The 10,872-nt window shown below is 38.2% G+C and overlaps 1 pseudogene; it reads right to left on the bottom strand.

Moving 5' to 3' along the window:
* Nucleotides 1–4,210: 4,210 nt before the first annotated feature.
* On the bottom strand, nucleotides 4,211–4,555 carry LOC119520893 (annotated as a pseudogene).
* Nucleotides 4,556–10,872: the final 6,317 nt, after the last annotated feature.

The raw sequence follows: 10,872 nt of genomic DNA on the forward strand, positions 1-10,872 counted from the left end.
TCCAGCTTTTATGATTTGTTTTCATTCTCTCCCTCATTCAATGCCCTGCTCTCCTTTAACTTTAACTCTGATACTCTTCTCTCTTCCAGCAATTCAGTTTAACCTTACCTATGAAGAATTTTTGTCCCTGGTTTCTTCCCCATTAAATTACCCTTCGTTGGGAGCCAGTTAGGGACAATCCAGATAGGTTAGTTATTCCAGAGAAGTCCATTTTGCATTTAGGTGATCCACCCAACAGAAATTGAATTGGGTGTGTGTATACCATTTGCCAGCCAACATTCTATCATGGTCTCTCTTTTATTTTGCCCACAGTTGCCCTTTTGTATGCAGCCCTCCCCAGCAACTTGTGTTCTGCCCTGGGTCTCTACAAGCTTGAAACCCTGTGCTTGGATATGCATGCAGTTCTAACTCAGTGCTGTGAGTGGCTCTATAGTCTGTTCCACTGGGAAAATTGTGCTGGGATTTTGTCTCTAAGCAAATCCTGAGCAGTGTAGGACTGAGTGAGAGAGAAATAGAGCAGAAGGACTTGGAGGGAAATTTATCTGATATTTCTTTTTGTCTTCCATTCAACATCAGTAGAGTACTTCTCCAGTCTCTACCATCCCCCCTAGGTCTACCCAAGTTTGATTTGTACTTATATTATCTGAATTTCTGTAGAGGTTTATTTCAAGAGATGTCTTGTCACCATGTTGATGACATCACCTGAGCCTAATACAAATAATGATTTTTCATTTAAGCCACTTCACATTTGGTAACACAATTACTTGATACTAATTCAAATATTGATTTTTTATGTAAGCCATTTCACATTTGATACTACATGAATTTGATTCTAATACATGAGTTGCTACCAAAACAATCCTGACATATTTTGTATACCTCATAAAGAGCTGTCATAATTCTTGGATGTAACTTTCATGTAACTCTGGGATGTAGGATGAATATCTGAGTTGTAACATCTTATGAACTTGGTACCACTTGAAAGTAAGTGAATATGATTGTCTTCTTTTAAAATTTTGAATATTTAATATTCATCAGTATTGTATTTCAAAGACCCACGAAGTAAAAATAAAGCAAAAAACTCATATGGAAATATGAAAACATGTTTTATACAATTATTGAAACAATTTAATTTTGCCAGTATTACAAATTTAATATTATATAGCAAATTTGAAATTTTCTATGGTAATTTATTGTTTAATAATTGTATTTGAAATGTGATTTTTCTTCAATTTTAAGTAGACATTTATGCAAAATAATATTCTGTTCCTATGGATATAATTACCTGGCATATCTTAAATAATAATGGAAACAGGCATGCTTTACACTCCTGTGATAAACAATGATGGGGAAAAGCAATAAAAAACATGTTTGTTGCATCAGGTAATATCTGCTCATGGAAGATATGTCTGTGGCACAAACAACTTATTTCTCAACACTAACAGTTTGTTTTTTAAAAATTGCCTCAAAAGTTTCAAATTGTTGTGCCCACCAACTTAAAGCTTTTATGCCATATGCATTGCAAAACACAAATATTTCCCTGTCTTGCAAAATATCACCTATCCTGTGCCTTAAAATCATACAAACATGAGCTCTAATTTCCCATTTTAGACTCTCTGCCATGGTGTTGTTTTCTGTTGTTTCAATAAGTCTAGCAACCCAGTGTTGCTTATTCAACAAGTTTTCCTCATCATCTATTCTTTATGACACCTTATTCATGAAAATCCATGAAGTGTAAACACAAAGAGTAAACCTGAATGTAAACTATAGGTTTTACATACTAAATATATATTAATATTGGTTAATAAATTATAAAAATGTTTACCATACTAATGCAAAATTTTAATACTTTTGAAAGTATGTGTTGTGGCAGGGTATATGGGAAATCCTGTGCAATTTTTCTGTGAAACTGCAACTTCTCTAAAAATAAAGTTTATTATTAAAATACATTTAGGGGCATTTGGTGAAATTTTAATGTCTGTACATAGATAATAGTGTTTTATAATAGTATTCTATTTCTCTTAATTTCCTGAATTCTTATAATTTTCCTGTATTAATGGAAAATAATTTGTGTTTCAGGAAATACTCACTGAAGTATTGATGTAAAACTCAATTCTATTTTTGTTTTAAGGGGCCCATTAAATGAGCATTCATATTCATATCAAGATCACTCCAAAATGGATTGGGCATTTTCTGATATACCATGTGGGTTAATGTCTTTTGGGGAGAAGCGCATATGAAATTTTATTTTTTTATATTTAAGTCTATGATAATTTTAAATTAATTTCTTGCAAGATCTGAGCCTACATTCATTGTTTGCTTTCATGTAGATGTCCAGTAATCTAGTATCATTTGTCGAAAGCTAACCTTTCGAGAGGCTAGGCCTCCCTATAATTGTGCCTAAGAGCCTCCTCCTGAATGCCTCTTTGTTGCTCAGATGTGGCCCTCTCTCTCTACCTAAGCCAACTTGAAAGGTGAAATCACTGCCCTCCCCCCTACGTGGGATCAGACACCCAGGGGAGTGAATCTCCCTGGTAACGTGGAATATGACTCCTGGGGAGGAATGTAGACCTGTAATCATGGGACAGAGAACATCTTCTTGACCAAAAGGGGGATGTGAAAGGAAATGAAATAAGCTTCAGTGGCAGAGAGATTCCAAAAGGAGCCGAGAGGTCACTCTGGTGGGCACTCTTACCCACAATTTAGACAACCTTTTTTAGGTTCTAAAGAATTGGGGTAGCTGGTGGTGGATACCTGAAACTATCAAACTACAACCCAGAACCCATGAATCTCGAAGACAATTGTATAAAAATGTAGCTTACGAGGGGTGACAATGGGATTGGGAAAGCCATAAGGACCACACTCCCCTTTGTCCAGTTTATGGATGGATGAGTAGAAAAATAGAGGAAGGAAACAAACAAACAGACAAAGGTACCCAGTGTTCTTTTTTACTTCAATTGCTCTTTTTCACTTTAATTATTATTCTTGTTATTTTTGTGTGTGTACTAATGAAGGTGTCAGGGATTGATTTATGTGGTGAATGTACAACTGTGTAATGGTACTGTGAACAATCGAATGTACGATTTATTTTGTATGACTGCGTGGTATGTGAATATATCTCAATAAAATGAAGATTTAAAAAAAAAGCTAACCTTTCTATATCTATATTTTTTTACTCTTTTGTCAAAGATCATTACACCAAATTTGTTTGTGTTTATTTTTGGCTCTCTATTCTGTTCCTTTGATCAATTTTTCATTTTTATGCCAGTATCATATCATCCCAATCATTGTAGCTTTATAATAAGTCTTGAAGTTAGGTAGTTTCAGTCTTCTGTCTTTGTTGTTATACCATATTGTTTTGGATCTTGTTTTTGTTTACTTTCCATATAAAATTTAGAATGATTTTATTAGTATTCACCAAATAACTTGCTAGAATTTTCATAGGGATTTTTCATAGGGTTTTTTTTAATGAAAATAAGCTTTATTACATCAAGTAATAAATACATACAAAAATGCAAATAGTTTTAGTCATTTTTTTCCAGACATTTTGATCAACTTACAGGAAACACAGAATGGGAATCTCAGTATGAAAATGTGGGGGGGGGGTCCTTGTTAAGTATGATAGGTTGCTATTTCTTCTGTATTTATAACTTGTGCACTTTTTAATTGACTCCAAAGCAAAAATAGTCATGCAAATGCTTAAGCAACAAAGAAGCTATATTAAGCAGAATCTACACTGTATTGCCAGCCAAACTGGGACTAACTACTAGTAAATTGTGCTGTCAGTATTTACTAAAAACAGAATCCTTAGAGTTTACTAGCTTCTGAAAAGGAACAAAGAATGATTTATGTCACAAACATATTCAAAAGAGAAGGCGAAAGTGAGATACTGGTATCTTGGAGTCACAGTACAGTTTGATGATAGGTAATTTTCCATGTTTTTTTTCGTTTGTTTGTTTTTAACTCAATGCTTAAGGGGAAAGAATACAGGTACTTCCTAACTACTTAAAACACAAATCCTAATCAACTGCAAGATCTCTTCTCAGGCTTAAAGTCTAAGTTCAGAGCCCAGTGAACCATGGGAGAGAAAAGGGGAATAATCAAAACAAATTTAACATTTTGAAAACAGCAGTTTCATCTGAACAGGATAGATGAACTGTAACTTCTAGTCTTGTAAAAAGATGGAAAGCCTTCAAAGCTAAGGTGGTGGCTAGGATGTGGCATTCTGTTTGGTTCCAGCCAAGCACTATAGAACCAGACCTCTAGATTGAATGATGACTCCTTTTACTCTCTCTGTGGCAGTCTTGCTCCCATGTAGTTGGGCCTGATCTCTTCCTAACACTTAGATGCTGGCCAGCAGCTCAGCATATTTGCTTTTGTGCACCTGGTTGTTCGGAGTTCCCTGGGTGTAGCCAAAGGATGGTGGTCCATAGTCACTCAGCAGCTGGTGGTACTGTGAGGAAACTGCCATGTTGGTAGAAAGAGAGCAGACACTTCCTGCCATGTTAAGGGAGGTGGTGGTCATGTGCACATTCAAGTTGAGTTTGTAAGACATCCCCAAGAGTGGCAGGTGCAGCGTGTGCAGGTCCAGGCCAGTGGGAGCTACAGCAAGGCAGGCAGTGGTGGTGAGGCAGCAAGGAGATGTGGAGGCTGTGACCATGCTCCTGTCTATGTGCCTGCCAGGCTCTCAAGAACTTTTTATTTAATAAGGATTTGTTGAGCCTGTTTATCAAATTGAGAAGAATTCTCATATTAATATTCAGTCTTCCTGTCCATGAACATAGAATTTTTCTCCATTAATTTAGATCTTCTGTGAGCTCTTTCACCACAGAGTTAAAATTTTCTTCATGTAGTTCATCCACATAATTTTTCAAACTTATACACAAGTATTTTATTTTTGCCAATATAAATGGCATTGTTGTTTTAATTCCAGATCCCAATTTTTCATTGCTGATATAAAGGTGTTAAACTTTTGTATGTAAAGCTTGTGCATAGAACTTTTGTTGATTATTTTGGATTTTATGCATAGATAATCATATCATCTGTGAACAAGATGGTTTTATTTCTCACCCCCCAATCTGCATATACTTTATTTCCTTTCTTTTTATTATTGCATTAGCTAAGAATTCTACTATGATTTGAATAGGAGTGGTGAGAGGGTCTAACCTTGTCTTTATTCTTCATCTTCGGTAACAGTGCCTAGTTTCTCACTGTTAATATGGTGTTGGATATGAGATTATGTACATATTTTTCAAGTTAAGGGAATTCCCCTCTGTTTCTAATTTGCTGGAAGTTTTTATCATAAATGGGTGTTAGATTCTGATGAATGCTTTTCCTTCCTATGGTAATATGATTGTATGATCATATGGTGGTAAATTTATTACTTGATTTTTTAATTTAAGACCTGATTTGTAAGCCTGGGATAAATCCATCTTGGTCATGATGTATAATTCTTTTTTACATTATTGGATTCTATGTGGTAATATTTCATTGAGTATTTTTACATCTGTGTACATGAGAGGTATTGAGGTGTCATTTCCTTTTCTTTTAATATCTTAGTCTTGTTTGGTATAAGGACATTACTTGCCTCATGAAATGGGTTTATGATATATATATATATATATATATACATACATATACATATATATATATATGTATGAAGAGATTATAGATGATCATTTTTCCTTAAGTGTTTGAGAGAATTCACCAGTGAAAACAAATGGACTGAATACTTTCTATTTGGAAGATTAATTGTTGATTCATATTGTTTAAAAGATATAGTCCTGTTCAGATTATCCATTTCTCCTTGTTTAAATTATGGAACATTGAGTATTTCAATGTGTCCATTCATCTGTGTGATCAGACTTGTAGTCATAGAGTTGGTCATCATAGAACTTTATCAACACTTCAACATCCATGGAATGAGTAGTGATAGTTCCTCTTTCATTTTTGATATTAATAATTTATGTCCTGTCTTTTGGTTAGCCTGGCAAGAGCTTTATCCAGTTTCTTGATCTTTTCAAAGAACCAAGTTGTGGTATTGTAATTTTATGTATTGACTTCTTGTTTTCATTTCATCAATTTTTGCTCAAGTATGTTTTCCTTTCTTCTGTTTCCTTTGGATTTAGTTTGCTCTCCATTTTCTACTTTCCTAAGATGGAAGCATGGATTACTGAATTTAAGTCTTCAGTACTTTCATGCACACACACACACACATTCATTGATAAATGTGTCCACTTAAGCATAGCTTTTACTGCATCCAAAATTATTAATTTATGTCTTGATTAATTCCAAACTTCTGCATTTATTTTTATCACTTTAACTTCTTAAAGTGGATAGGTTTCACATACTTTCAATCTTCACTACAGATTGTGGCATTGTTCCTCTCTTTATTCCTCAGAAATACTTTGTGATTCTAATTTTTATTCCTCCTGAGTCCATATGTTATGGTTATTGGGACCTTCTAAATTGAGTTATATGGTCTCTTTTTTGCTTTTATCCTTTTTCTTGATTCCAAGTAAGTTAAATGATGAAAAATATTTAAATGTTTTGAATATTAATAATATTGCATGTTAGAATATATTTAATATCTGCTTGTATGAATATGTGTCTTTTTTGAGAAAGTATACAATTTATAATCTCTATTTTATTGCCAATGGATAGTTCTTATTTAAGTTATAGCACATAATGCTCTGATATATGATGCATTTTACTTTCATCATTATTTCTATAAGTTTCATTTCACGTATATATAGGTTAAATAATATAGATCATACAGAGTATTATTAAAATTAAAATTTTTGTTTATGTAATTGTATATTCATATCAGGAGTACATTATATCTTGTTTCTCCCAGTGATACTACATTTTAAAACTATAGTACAATATTACATAAGGGTATTGACTTTGATGTAATCTGCCATTTTTATTAAAGAATCTCCAGTTTTACATACACTCAACCATGTTTGTGAAGGGTATATTTGTAGCTATTTGGTTGAAACAGTTTTTTCTTATGGCTAAGTTTATGTAGTCACCATCCTAGTCAAGATAAAAAAATGTTTAATTGTACATGGAGCACTCAAGACATTTATGACACATATGCCACCACTACTTCACCTTTGAGTGCATAATACATGGCAATCACTAATCTCATTTTCTAAAATTTTGACATTTCAAAATTGTTATAAATTTGGAATTAAGCATTATGTAAATTTTTCTGACTGACTTTATATCACTCAACATAGTTCTCTGAATATTTATCCAAGATATTACATATATCAATAACTTTTTCCTGTTAAATTCTATGTATTATTACAGAGTATGGAGAAAGTACATATTGTTGAACCATTCATTCATTGAACTACATCAAGGTTATTTCCAGTTTGGGGCTGTTATGAATGAAACTTCTGTAAATTTAGATATTTTTCTGAACATATTCTAGTTTTCCATCCTAATTCGTTTGCCTTCAACTTTCTTTTCTTGCCTTATTACACTGACTTGTATTCCTACACTATTTGAATAAGAATGGTGAGAGTAAATATCCTTGCCTTGTTCCCAATCAATGGGGGAAACAATAAGACTTTCATCATTAAATATGATGTCACCATTATTATTTCCTTGTAGATACAATTTATAAAGCTGAAGTCATACCCTCTTTTCCTATTCAGCTGAAGATATTTATGATGATTTGGTTTTGGATTTTACTCTAAGCCCTTTTTTTCTTAATTGCCACACATTGGTTCTCTGAAAAGATACACGCGGGGAGGGTGTGCCCAGGTGGGAAAGAACGACGAGGACGGGGACGCCGGGAATAGGGCAGGCGGCGAGGAGGTGCCGGAGAGACGAGGCGGCGACGAGGGCCCGAGAGCCGCTGGCAGGGTGTTGAGGGAAGCAGCGGACACAGCCGCGCCGCCAGGAAATCACACGGGCCTCACCGCCCGGGACACCGATTGCCCGAGGGCGGCCCCGAGAGGCCTGGGACACCGGCCGGCCTCTGCCTCCCTGCAACACCCTCCCGGCAGGGAAACCCAGCGGTCCGCGCCGACTTGCTCGAGTCCCCAGTGTCAGCCGCTCCCCGCCACACAGGGGCACGCACGGGGCCCGCCCGTCCCGTGGGGAACGTCGCCGGGATCCTCACCGCCAGCAGCGACGGGCCGGGAAGGGACGCCCACGCCTTAAGGCTGACATCGGTGCCCTACGAGCAGACGCGGGGCCTCGGGCAAGGAGAATGGCGAGGCGCCATGGAGCTGGGAAGAGCGAGGCCGCGAGGACAGGCCCGCGGGGAAGACGTAACACAGGACCCGGGACACAGCCGTCTCCAGGGAAACGGCCAGGACTGTCCGCCCTGGAGGTTGCGGGCAGGCGGCGCCTGGAACTCGGCCACCCGTGATCCCGGCACCATGATCTCACCCAGTGCCTCCATAAGGAAGGAAACCAACACGTCGGAACTGTGTTTATTTAATTCATTTCTTCACGGTATTAACAGTGCTTCATGTTCCATGTATAGAAAGGTAGTCTCTAAGAATTGGAAATTTATCAGTAAAAAAAGTCAATTTCTTTAATTATTCTTGTTGTATTTCCCTTCACAACAGAGGCGTTCTCTTATGTACTCGCTGGAACATTGCCACAATCTTTAAATTTACCTGGTCATAGTACAAATATGTCGCCTAGGGACCTGGTCCACACCTCAACAATTACCCAGTCATGACCTATAGACCAAACAAAATGTTAACAGGAACAATCATGTTAGAAATATAGAAGGGAAAAAAACAAAGATACTGTCCAGTCTCATATCAAACATTGCATTTCTCTATCAGGTATACTTTTCTCTTTCATCTGAATATGTGTCAATTAATTCCTTCAGCTGGGTAAATTGGAAAGCTGCTGAACCATCCTTTAGAAAATACATTGCCCAAATTGCGTTTTTTTTTTCGGAGTCTCTTCCTGATGAAACTGAGTTGATGAGTTGTAGGAGAGGTGTGCCGATAATTATTGTGCCCCCATTGTGATTACTTTTTCAATGAGAAGTTGAATTTTTCTTTCTTACACTGTATTGAATTCCTTATAAATTTTGTCTATAAACTGCAAAAACACCCAAACATCAAAGATCACCACTTTCTAACAAAGCAAAGCACAGTTTCAGAAAGGCAAGTAATCTGAAGTTACCACTTTCCTTCCCCATTGCTCAAGTTTGCATCAATGGGTTATCTTCAAGGCGTTTTTTTTTTTTTTTTAAGATTTCTAATATTATAAAGAGTACTTTTCCTACAGTCCATGGATTTCCCTTGGGGTACTTTTCACTGCTGTCCAGACCTGTGTTTCCTGTTTCCCTCTCTTGTCATCTAGTTACAGAAAAACTACTTCCAACCCTCATAACCACTTTCCAATAGAGGCTTTTCTGCTTTGCCTAGTGTTCAGATTCTCAGCTAAAGAGCAGGGAATGTGTTACTGAATTTCTCCCATTACTCCACAGAGGAGTCGCTGTAACCCTGTGTGCCCAGTAGGCGGCAGGAAATGCCAAGTTAACAAAAGTCAGTGAAAAATTCCCACTGGGGCTGGAACCGGTGGAGGAGACAGCGTCAGCACAGGCTCCAAAGCGGTTTAGAATTCTAGCAGGGGCTCGGAATGCGCATGCGCAAACGACACTGTACCTCATCTGTGTCCCAAAGGAATCTGGTTCCTAAGCAACAGACCTCTAGCCCAGCGGCTGCCCTGTGGTCTGAACATGTAAGGGGCTCCCCAAGTGTGCAGGTCACGGTGGAGGTGTTGTGGCCTGTGCAGTCAGGAGTAGGCATATGAGGATGATTCTGCAGCCCTGAGGATGACATGCCCGCGGATGGTTGGTGAGATTTTTGACTCTCCCGTTAGTGCGCTGCACTGGTATGCCCGAGGGCAACTTCCAGTGGGTTGTGGGGTAGGCCGGGGCTTAGTGAAGTGCCCCTGCCCTCGCTTGGGCCTGCCATTCTTTTCCAATGGCACTGATATTACCAGTGGATGGTAGACATGCAGCCTAGCACCCCGAATCTCACTTAGGAGAGCTCACCGTGAGGCATGCCCATGTTCAGTCAATGAACACTCTAGAAGTCAGGGAAATTGGGACAACTGTGACGTGTCTGTCCTCTCCACTGTTTATACCCGGCATGATGATTGGTTCATGGCTCCCTTAATCGTGGGATTTCTTGCTCTGTTAGTGCTTGCCGGATCTCTCCTTCTGGGACGAAAGGCAGAGTGATAACCAAGGTGGTCCCGTGATGCAGAGACCACATGACATGTGGACAGGCTGATGTTTTCTGGGTTGAGATTGCTGCAGGCACGGTTGTGGACAGGGACGGAGGCTCCCAGAGGGCCGGCACGAAGGTGGACACTGAATAGTTTTCTTTCTCTTTCCAGTCATTTCCATTGCCATTAGGGAATTCCCTGTTCTGGGAGCCAACATACTCTGGCTCTGTCATTGAGTGTGATCCACAAGGAACTGCAAAGGATCACCCCGAGTACCCCTCTGACCTGCTGCTGGGCATGGCAGAGATTTACCACAGGCGTGGCCCCTGAACTGTTCCACATCTGAAAGAAGATTTCAGCAAAGGGAGAGTTCTTCCCCGAAGAATTTAGTTCCTGAATTTGCTGATGCCCAAGGGAGTATGCCCAAGTGGAACTGACTGTGACAGTTCTTCTCCTATCCCATGAAAGCAGGTCAGTGTAATCTCACCCGGATCTGAACCTGGGCCTTCATAAGGACGGAAGCCAACACTTAGGAAGTGTGTGTTTGTATAATTCATTTCTTCACCGTGTTAACATTGTTTCACATTCCTTGTATTTAAACATACTAACAAATCAAAAGAGAAAAATCAAATATTATCTCAATAGATGCTGAAA

Source organism: Choloepus didactylus, chromosome 26 (assembly GCF_015220235.1).
Source record: "Choloepus didactylus isolate mChoDid1 chromosome 26, mChoDid1.pri, whole genome shotgun sequence".
NCBI lineage: Eukaryota > Metazoa > Chordata > Mammalia > Pilosa > Megalonychidae > Choloepus > Choloepus didactylus.